The following is an 11236-nucleotide window of genomic DNA, read 5'->3' as shown; positions in this document are numbered from 1 at the left end:
GAAATACAGAGATCATCTAGGTACTTTTCCTTTGCTTGTTTTGCCTCTCTGTTGATTCTGTTTTTCAGACTCTTGTATTTCTCTTCACAGAATTTTTTAATTTCCTTCTTTCTTCCATCATATTTAGTAGGTCATTAGTGATCCATTCCTTCCTTTTCTCTGTCCTTTGTTTTCCTATTACTTCTTCTGCTGCTTCGAAAATACCAGTTTTTATTTTTTCTCAGCTGCTTTGCATGTCATTGCAGCCCTCTGTATTTGTTTTCTTGTCTGTTTCTAGTTGATAGTGCTTCAGTGTATTTTCATTTTTCAGGTTTGTCAAATCCCATTTACATGTACTTCTTTTTTTAATGTTCTTTAATTTTAGTTCAGTAATCATCATAACGAGTATGTGATCACTTTCCACATCACAGCCTGCATATGATCTGCTGTCGTTAACTTGGTTTTTAAATCTTTGATTCACTAATATGAAAATCAATTTGATATCTGTTAATGTCACCAGGCATTTTCCAAGTTTATCGCCTCTTTCATTTCTTAATCCTAATCCAAAATTCCCTGCCACACCCTCTTCTTTACCTTCCCCAACAACGGCATTCGTATCTCCCATGGTGACAAGGTTTTCAACTCCTTTAATTCTGCCAATTACTTCTTCAAGGTGGTCATACATTATGTCGATTTCATCATCCTCGTGCCCCGTAGTTGGCTTGTATACTTGGATTATTATTGTGTCTCTTGATTTAGTTTCCAATCTGACATAAATTATCCTCTCACTGTGTTGAACAAATCTTTTTACTCTTAACCTTTTCCCTTTATTGAGAATAATTTCCTCTCCTGCAATCCCGGGATTGCCTTGTGCTGTTCCAGCGTGTGTGATTCTGTAATCCCCTGACCAAAAGTCACCAGCGTTTGGCCATCTTATTTCTGAGACTCCATCAATATCCATTCGTTTCATTTCCATTTTCAAGTTTTACAGTTTACCACAATTAATAAGTGAGTTGGCATTGCATGTTGCTATCCTTCTTACATTAATGCTTTTGGATTTCGGTATCTCTTTAGTTGTCCCCGCCCAGAGATCCGAATGGGGGACTATTTTACCTCCGGAGAATTTAACCAAAGAGCCTTCCATCATAAGCTGTTGATACTTGGGATACCCTCCCGGGTCTTTAATGGAGTGGTTTCCCGTTGACTTCTCCATTCTATGTCGTTGGCCACTTTGTGGCTCCTCCACCTTCAGGAGCAGTTTCCCAACCCAAGGGCAAGAGAGTGCCCTTCCTTCTAGCCGCTCATCTGCCCTCCTAGAAGGCCGTTGGCACTTGATAGAAGGTAATCTTATCTCGGGAGATATTCGGCTCGGTAGAAGTATAGGTTGGAAATGAAAGACCCCTAGCCCTCGAAACCTAATAGCGTCAGGGTCGGAAAAGAACAAGAGTTGGCCGAGGGTGGCCAAATAGGAAAGATAAAAGTGAGGAGCCTGGCATAAGTAAGTGGAAGCAATGCCAGGACTCAGCTCGGGACCCCGTGGTCGCCAGCCTCGTACTCACTAGGTGTGAGTCCCTGGGGACTTAAGACAAGAAATATCGGACGTAGTCAGAAGCCATAACTAAAGTTTATAATTTGACTCAGATATATTAGGTAGCCCTTTTATTGTATCTCGGGCGTTACAGAATCCAAACACTTTCCTTTGTAGACGACAAAAAAAAACTGTTGTGACCAGGAGAAATTACTTTCGTCCGGCCTACAACTGTAGGTTCTTCGATTGCACTGGGCGATGGCTCATCCTATTAGCACACACATTACATAAATGAATAAAGGATTTATTTAACTTTGCCACACTTCTTTGTCACCAGAGTACTGGACTATTTACAGCTGTCGTGGACTAGCAAAGCATCACTCGATGCACTGATTAATATACTTCTGTTTTGAAGCAAGGTCTTTTCACCATTGACAAAAGTATATGTCCATCTGAACCTTCACGAACACTGTTGTATTCGATGATGCTGACTTCTGAAGCAGAGGCCTCGGAATGGGCAGGGCCCGTGCTAGCTCTATATTGACCTCAGCGTGAGGGCGTTGCTGTGCTGAGATGGGACACAAGGTCTTTACGGGCGCCTCCCATTCGACACTGCGGATTGGTGCGAGCGCTCCATAATACGCGCGGAATCGATTCGCGTTGCCAATTTTGGTATGGCAATGCGATATCTCTACAGTATTAGAAAAAGTGTTGCATTTTCGACCGACAAACGCGGGAAGGAAATGGTTTAGTGACCTGTTGTTGCCCTATTTTACAGAAAGTTCTAAGAAGCAGCGTCCTGATAACAACTGCTTAAACTTTTCACTTCCAAAATAATAGTACAATCTGTAAATATCATATTGAACTCAACGATATATGACGGTAGTATCTGTTCCCGAAAGTTAAAAATATGGGTTCCCGGCCTTTGACCTTCTTGTGCGAACGCACACGCTATGCCCGAACTCGTACGGGACTTGGTAGATTAATCTGCCACGAGTAATGAGTATGATGGGCAAACATCTATTAGGCGCACTACGAATGTAGTGTTGTGGACATGTTGGGAATGTGGATCTCACGGGGAGCGTGCAAGGGATAAGTCCCTGCAGACGCACCATCGTCTGTGCACGCGGTGGCTCAGATGGATAGAGCGTCTGCCATGTAAGCAGGAGATCCCGGGTTCGAGTCCCGGTCGGGGCACACATTTTCAACATGTCCCCAATGAAGTGTATCAACGCCTGCTTGCAGCTAGGGTGCCAATTTAATTATCATTTCATATTGAACTCACTTCAGAGCTGATTCTGGTAAGTGGCTAAAAAGGGTGGGGGAGGGGGGGGAAGGTAACGGGTGTGGGGCGAAGTATCTCCTGCATACTTTTCATGCCGCATAACTCACGTACAATAATTCTATAGCTTACGCACAATAATTAGTGCCATTCGCCAAAGACATCAATAATTGGCAGCAGTGAGAGAAGACACAAAGTGTATAGACTTCTACCAACATTTCCCGAGCCGAACCAGAACCCTTGAGCTCAATAACAATATACGCAAAATTAGTCACGTTCCGCACTTTTGGCGTAATCCATACGAAAAAAACATCAATAAAAGCTGCTCTCAAGCAGTCACTGTAATATATGCACTGATGCCAGAAATATTGTATAGTATATATTATAAATGTCTGAATTAATGCTATTATATCGAAAAAATCTTCGAACTATGCATTTACTCCGAAAATTTCCAAAACACGCAAACATACATTTTCATGTAAATCCTGGCTCTATTCATTAGTGTTTGTCCCGACTTAATGGGAGCAAATGTTAATTGTCACTCTAGACTAATTACTTGAGTGCTGTGTCTTTTTTGAGCACACTGGCTTTGGCATATGTTGATGAATAACATTTTCTATTATGTCTACGTTATTAGCTACGAAGAGTAAAATACCCCTAGAAGGCAAAGGTTATGGCTGCTTTCCATGGCCGGCATCTACACTGAGGTGACAAAAGTCATGGGATGCCTCCTAATAACGTGTCGGACCAGTTTTTGGCCGTCGTAGTTCAGCATCTCGACGTAGCGTGGACTCAACAAGTTGTTGCAAGTCCCCTGCAGAAATACTGAGCCATGCTGCCTCTGTAGCCGTCCGTAACTGCGAAAGTGTTGCCGGTGCAGGATTTTGTGCACGAACTGACCTCTCGATTATATAGCGTAAATGGTCGATGGGATTCGTGTTGGGCGATCTGGGTGTCCACATGATTCGCCCGAATTGTCCAGAATGATCTTCAAACCAGCGCATTGTCATCCGTAAAAATTTCATCGTTATTCGGAAACGCAAACTCTAGGTAAACGCCGCTACCTCAGTCGTTAAGTGAAGGCCCTCTGCCACTGCGCTGCCCGTGGTAAGAGGCAACACTAGAAAATTTGGTATTCTCAGCACAGTCTTGACACTGTGGATCTCGGAATATTAATTTCCTAAAAATTTCCGAAATGGAGTGTCCTTTGCTTATAGCTCCAACTCCTGTACTATTCCGCGTTCAGTCTGTTAATTTGGCCATAATTATGTCGGATACCTTTTCACACGAATCACCTAGATACAAATTACGGCTCCGCCAATGCACTGCCGTTTTATACATTGTGAACGCTTTACTACTGCCATCTGTATATGTGCATACTGCTGTCCCATGTCACTATCACCTCAGTGTAAATCTTCGGTGAATTTTGTTGTATGGACATTAGGTCGTGGATATCTCTGTGCCTAAAGTAGCGACTGCTAATGCTGGAGACATCATCAGAGGCTATAAAGACGCAGTTAGTATTTTCAGTCTCAAAACAAGCAAACAGAGCCAACTCTTTAGCAGTATAAGTTCCGTCACACAAGTCGGTACACCGCTCTGATGACGCCATGACTTAACCGTTGCGCGAATAAGTTTGAGAGTACTAAAAAGGTCTTTGTAGCCTCTCAAGGGATGTGGGAATGCACGTGGACGAGGAGCTCGTGACGTCACAGCGTGGAATTCCACTTTCCACTACACTGCGGAGCTTGAAATAAGGAATCTGACATCTCAGATTTTTGCCTCGTGGAGAGGAAAATGGCCAGCGAAATGTGGCATCTTTTTACATTACAAGTAGATCATAAGAGCCGTGATACTGTAAGCCTTTAAACATCGTACTTGATGGGTTTTCTCTTCTCAGAGTACGTAGTATGACTATAAGCTGTATCAAAGCATTAGAAAATTCTGGATAGCTCGAAAAGGCGTCGTTTTAGCTGTCATTTGCTATAATAAAATGACAGGAATCTACATATCGGTAGGCAAAGACTTTCCATATTTCATGTTTTTAATGTTATAACTTTTGTGCTACGAAAGTATATCGTTTCAGTGGTACGGCACAGTGATTATCTATCAGAAGCGCGTCTTTTTGGTGTAATTTGAATATTAAACATCAAATAATGGCATTTGTAGGTACAATCTTAAGGCAATATGTGCCATATACGAATATATACTTGAGATGTCGAAGCTGTAGCGCAGTTGATAGCGACGCGAGCACCCGAATGAGAAGAGAATATTTTTTCACCTTTTGCTTTCTAAAAGATTGTGGGTCTTTCTTTTTGTATCCCGCCTTGAAGGCGGCGCGTGGGTCTGCTCCTGAAAACTGAAAGGTTGGCCGAATGAAGGAAGCGAGTAGGAGCAGGTGAGGTAGAACACGTCGGTACTGCGTGTAAAATTATAGATGTTTAATATAGGCAAAAACCAAGTTAATAAATGTTTACATAACTTTGCAATGATGAGCACGTAAGTGCGAAGTCTTAGACCCGTCGTAAGTAGTGCAAAGTATCTATATGGAGCGAAGTGTCCCGGCCGTCTGCTGTTGATCAAAATGGGCTGAATCTGCAGCGGCGCTCGTAGAGCTGCACAACGCCGGTTAGAGGGCGCTGTCGTCGGTGTCTGTCGTAGTGCCAACCAAGAACTTGCACCTACGCCGTGGCATCGCAGCTATCGATACCACATTTCTTATTTATTTAATAGAAGTATCTCAAAATTCGATATCATCTGTTTCAAATAATGTGTTGGTTGCAATTCTTGTTGCAGAGACGAACGACTGGAATGTTTCTCCAGTGGCCAGAAATTTTAAAATGACTGTCAGTGCATGTCTGAAACAAGGGCGTCCATAACAGTGAGGAATTGGGGGGGGGGGGGGGCGCTCTCAGGGAAGTAGTATAGACAGATGATTTTCTTTCAAGAAAATGATTTAAAAGTCGATATTACGCAGGGTTTTAACAGGGTCGGAACCGGAACTTTTTTATGGCAACATACAAGGGTCATTCGTCTTCAAAATATTAAAAATACTCCGTGGCCCAGTTCTAGCCCCCAGCCCTTCCCTGCAGACTTCGTGTGCGCTCTCTTGGTCTGAAAGTAAACACTAGTTATACACTGGACGTTTTTGCTACTATGAAACTTTCTGTAAAAAAATATATGCCTATCTCTGGGCTCATGTTTGTTTCTTGCTGGTAAGTACCTTTATCAATGATGGCGAGCGTTTTCGAATGAAACCATGGAACGAATCTCGACCTTGGAATCTATGTGACGAAGTTATTTATTTCAGAATGTTCGTAGCCAATGCAAAACCGAGAATATGGATATTATGCATGCGCCAACTGACATCGGGAACTATATGTTGAAGTACATTCAATTTGAGACCGAAAATGGGATGAAAGTTCAATTGAGTTAACGAATAACTTCTGCTAGTATGTGTCTCAGATTGTTGATCGTTGTACAGCGCTGTGTAGTGTTCCTCTACCACCAATTCGTTGTTCCAAGTCATCGAGGAGTCCAGAATGTTCTACGCGATTTTCTCCACACATCTTCGACAGTCGCTAACCGAATTAGCCCAGCTTTTCAAGTGCGTCCGTTTTCGGAAGGAAACTGTGTGATCTGTGAGCCAAATAAAGCCGACAACGGCTGCTGGAGAGCACTGAGGGCGCAGAGCACGTTAACCAGGTCGTGGCGTGTGCTGGCGGCGGTGTCTGTCGTGATGTCGGCGTCCCGTCCGCGGCCACGACAAAGTTAGCGGCCTCGTTCTGAGTGTGGACGGCTATAGACCACGGCCTAGTGCCCGTGTAACAAAAAAAAAAAAACGGACAAGTGTGAGTGGGACTTGCGCTGTGAGGGTTCCGTACAAACTTTATTACTTGTATAGACAGTTCATCTATAGGCTTTCATGAGTGAGTTTGCGGGTATCAAAATATGTGACGCAAATGCCCGTAACTTTCGATTGTCTTGACTTAGAAGCTTGAATATTTTACTCCGCCAATCGGTCGTAGACCTTAGTATTTGACATAAATTTCAACGTGATACCTCCACTTGTTCCTTAGAAAAAGAAGTGTTAACAGGCAAACAGACGGACAACAAAGTGATCGTGTAAGGGTTCCGTTTGAGGTACGGGGCCCTAAATATTGCCAAGGATTGTGGATTTTATTCTCTGGGTAATATTTTTCTCCCTACAACTAAAAGTACAAAGAAAACTAAAATTTCATTCTTTCTCGGCTACAATTACATCGTTCCCTTTTGTGTTGTTTTGCCCGTCTGCCCATTTGTGCATATTCGACTTCCTCTGCATTATACCTGTCTGGCTCACGTTTTTGTATAAAACAGAGTAGCAGATCGTGTCTCCTTTGAAAACTGTTAATTGCACCTCACAACGGAAGAATGAGGAAGTTCTGTCACGTAAACTAAAGAACTTTGTAAAAAAGTAAGATACGAGTATGTGTACATGACGTATAATACCACGCCCCAGTAATTTTAGGGGTTTATTCGTGAGATCAAAACAGTACAAAAAGTTCACGTGAACATATGACCGAAAATTCTTCATTAGAGACCGATGATAGGGTTTATTATTCATGGCGAGAAACTGAAACATTTACCAAACACATTTACATGTATGAAAGAAACTGTTGATATGTTTATACAGTAAGATATTGCGGAAAGCAGCAGAAACCAATGAGATGATTATGAACCATTCCACCCCAAACGTTGAGGCTGAACCACTGTTGATGTCTGTCTTGACGCACTTCGTGGGGGTTTTCATCATTCCAGGCGTGTTTGTTACTATAATTGATGACGCCATCACGTTAAAAGCCAACCTCATCCATGAAAAAGGTACGTGCTAAGAACTGCAGAAACACAGCACACTGCCCTAACTTGCGTTAACAGAAAGTTGTTCTTTGCTGAAAATCTGCTTCATATGCCGAATGTTCCATATCTTCCTCCCTTCTCGTAATTCCCCATGTAGTAATTGATGATGTTCCATCACGGAATGAAGAACCCGGTCTTCAAACACCGGCGTTCGTACATCGCTTGGTCTCCCAACATCTGCAACTCCTTTATCAAATGATCCTGTCTTTCGCAAGCATTGGTGGAGTCGAACAAACGCTCCTCGACAACGTAACTACGTCCAAGGGTAAAGTTCAGCATAAAGTCAGGTGCTGCGTATGCATTCCCATCTGGCTGGCCGTACGTGTTGAGTATATTCATTTCAGACAATAAATACATTATTGGGATAGAAGTAACTGTAAAGACAACAAACGACAATCAGACAAAACAAAACAACTGCCGTGACGAACTGAAAACAAAAAAGCGATTAGAAATCCATATTTGACGTAAATTACACAACCAAGAGTCACTACGTTGAATTCCTTCCACCTCCCTACCGAAGGATTTTCGGTCTCGTGTTCAAATGTCAAGAACAAATCACTAAAGTTTCTGACACACTTTTAAACAACATGTATACGTAAGACGTGTCACCCAAAGAGTAAATCGTCAGTAGCTGTAGTAACACCTACCGCTACAAAATACAATCACTTGTACTTGAAATAGACACAGCCGCTGTGAAGGAAATCACTGCTCTCGCTAAAATGGTTGGCCGTGTCACTTGCCTCGGACGCCGTTACATTTTGTACCCTGCAGCGCCCGGGTACACACTCGGTAGAAAAACGTTATTGGCTCCCCACCCCAGCCTACTATGTTGTGATCGCTGGAAATACCAAACTGTCTCATTGCTCGCGAACGATTTATCAATAATCACTTCATCATTGGCAAGAAACGTCGAGTATTAAGACCGATTGAAAATACCCTGGACACCTGGTCAACTACTGGATATTATATCTCTTAAAAAATAATGTAACTATTTATTTAGAGGAAACACTCTCCTAGTAAATTTGTCTGTCCTTTGATTTATCGTGATCTGTTACTGATTTTTTAGTGGAGTTAGTTTTTACTTTTAGCTTTCAAAAAAATACAAAAGAGATATAATAAGCAAAATAATGAATTTCGTAGGTTGCCAATTACGTATTATATCTGGTTTTATCGAGCGCCAGGCTCCCTACAAATTACTGTAAATGCAATAGCGTAGTATTACTCAGATCCAGTTCACTATCATAGAAAATAGACAAGTTTTAATAAAATTATTTCACTGGGTTACTTCAATTAATCTCACTGGATATTTTTACATAATTTCTTCCGCTCCGGCTATCAGACATTGTGCTGTGAAAAAATATTTTTAAATGTACCGCGTAATGGCGGCTAATTGTTAACAATCAGAGATCACTGTTACTCGCTCCGTAGCAGCTGGAAACATGCTAAATAATTTTCATTAAATATTCTTTTCATAAGATAAATGTGGCGTAGGTTCTTGAAATAACACACGGAGATCACTTTATACTAATATATTCTTACTAGGACACAGTTTACACCATTAAATATTTGCAATTACGCTACGCCAGAAACAAATGCTAGCGCAGCACAATAGCTTGCGTACCTTATTCCAGCTAACACCAGAACGAACAGAACAAAACAGACTAGACAGAAGAATGAACATTGCATTGTGTTTTATACTCTTACAGAGATGATAATACTTCTTTTAATTACTTACACATTATAATCTCATACACTAAAAATAATGTCTTTTCTACATCTATCGATCTATATTGTATATTTTTACAGTTAGTGTTATTACCTTTCGCAGATAAATCGATGTTTGCAGTTCATTTTCGGTCACATACAGTCATTTTTATTTGTGTTTCACCTCGATAAGGGTGAATATTGCAAAAGGGACACTACACGGCCCGCTGGGCTACAAGGAACACACTACTTAATGTTTGGTCCTTGTAGACCACGAGTGTCACTTTTCTTTCGTTCGTTGGTCACTTTCAGTTCACTTTACCGTGTATTAGGTCATGGGTACACATTCATTTTGAGTCTTTTTACATAACGTGGCTAGGGACAGTTACAATATAACAAGCTCTTCCATATGGACGAGGGCCGCAGGGAAACCCCAGAAAAACCTCGGCAGAGCTGATAGATTTAACCCTTTGTGTTACTTACATAAGTTGGTTCTACATGTTTTGGTATTACAAGTATTTACATCAAATATAAAATTTTCTGAAAAAGAAACAAACATATAGTTTTTATATGAAAGTGTTCATCAAATTTTTTATATTGTGTTGGTAATATTGTGAGTTTTTTTATATTTTTGTCGGCGCATTTCTCGTCGTGTGGTGTGGATGACGCTGTATGTCGCTACCGCGATGCCTCGTGCCCGTTGCCATGGAGCGTCGGCTGGAAAATGTTCTCTTCTTTCTTGTCCGTAGCCGACGGTCAGGATGTGGACTACGGATCGACGTTATTTTGTCTGCGTGGTGCGTCTGCATTGCTGCGCACCGCTCGTTAAAGTTTTCACACGGGAGAGGATGTTGACTCGTGCAAATCATGAAACAAATGCACATATGTTATAGAACGGATATTGTAAGATGTTATGGCTGTGGGTAAGAATTGATTAGTCAACATTATTGCATCATCGAGGCACAGGCTTAGTTACTTGGTATTTTCGTGTTTGTTTGCACGTACTGGTGCTGAATGATGCAGGAGATATGATGCTGAAGTAAGCACTGCACATCCCTGTTGTCATCACTTCGTATGGAATATTTATGTTTCACAGTTTTTGTTTGACAGCGTTCTACCGCAGTTGCCGTTGCAGTAACGTCTTACTACGTGGTCCGTGACGTTATATTAATTGTTGGCGCACAGGAGGTAGCGTTCAAACTAAAAATGTTGTATGTACAGTTTCGAACACACACTGATCACAGTTTTGTGTTTTCGGTCACTGCACACAGATATGTTTTGTTAATGTTTGTACCTTGCGTTTTTTCAGTTGTACAGCACATAAGTGTTCACTGTCCAAGTTGATCACTAATACAGTTCTCAAAGTTCACACTTCCTCCGCGAATACCAACACACTATTATAGTTCCTGTTAGTATTGCTTACAGCATGACTTTGATACAATTGTATTACATGATTACTGTTTTTTTTATATTACATAGTGACACAGATGTCTGTTCGTTTACACAATATGTTACAATGAAATTTCACAGATCAAAAGCACTTTTGTTCTGTTATTGCATACAATTAAGTGTTACATCATACATACAACGAATTCTGGCCTGACTTGCAATACTTTTATATTTGAGCAGTAATAAATTTGTCATAGGGTATAGTCATTTGAGGATTAGGACCGCTGCGCATGTGCTAGCTCCATAAACTGTTAGCGTAATCGCGTATCCTATAAGAGGTTTGCAACTGTCAAAAACATGCTCTAAAGTGGAGCTCTCATTTAATCTCAAATATTGTGGCTAGATGCTTATACTTTCTCTTTTAAGGTTAAAGCACAGCATCACAGATGTCACAG

General features: G+C 41.4%; 1 non-coding gene across 1 annotated transcript; it reads left to right on the top strand.

Annotated features, from left to right (window-relative positions):
- The first annotated feature begins 2629 nt into the window (after positions 1 to 2629).
- On the top strand, positions 2630 to 2704 carry Trnat-ugu. The gene has a single exon. It is a non-coding gene; the product is annotated as a tRNA-Thr (tRNA).
- The last annotated feature ends 8532 nt before the right edge of the window (positions 2705 to 11236 follow it).

This window comes from Schistocerca americana, chromosome 3 (assembly GCF_021461395.2).
Source record: "Schistocerca americana isolate TAMUIC-IGC-003095 chromosome 3, iqSchAmer2.1, whole genome shotgun sequence".
In the NCBI taxonomy this organism is placed as follows: Eukaryota; Metazoa; Arthropoda; class Insecta; order Orthoptera; family Acrididae; genus Schistocerca; species Schistocerca americana.
This window is presented reverse-complemented; position numbering and strand designations above follow the sequence as displayed.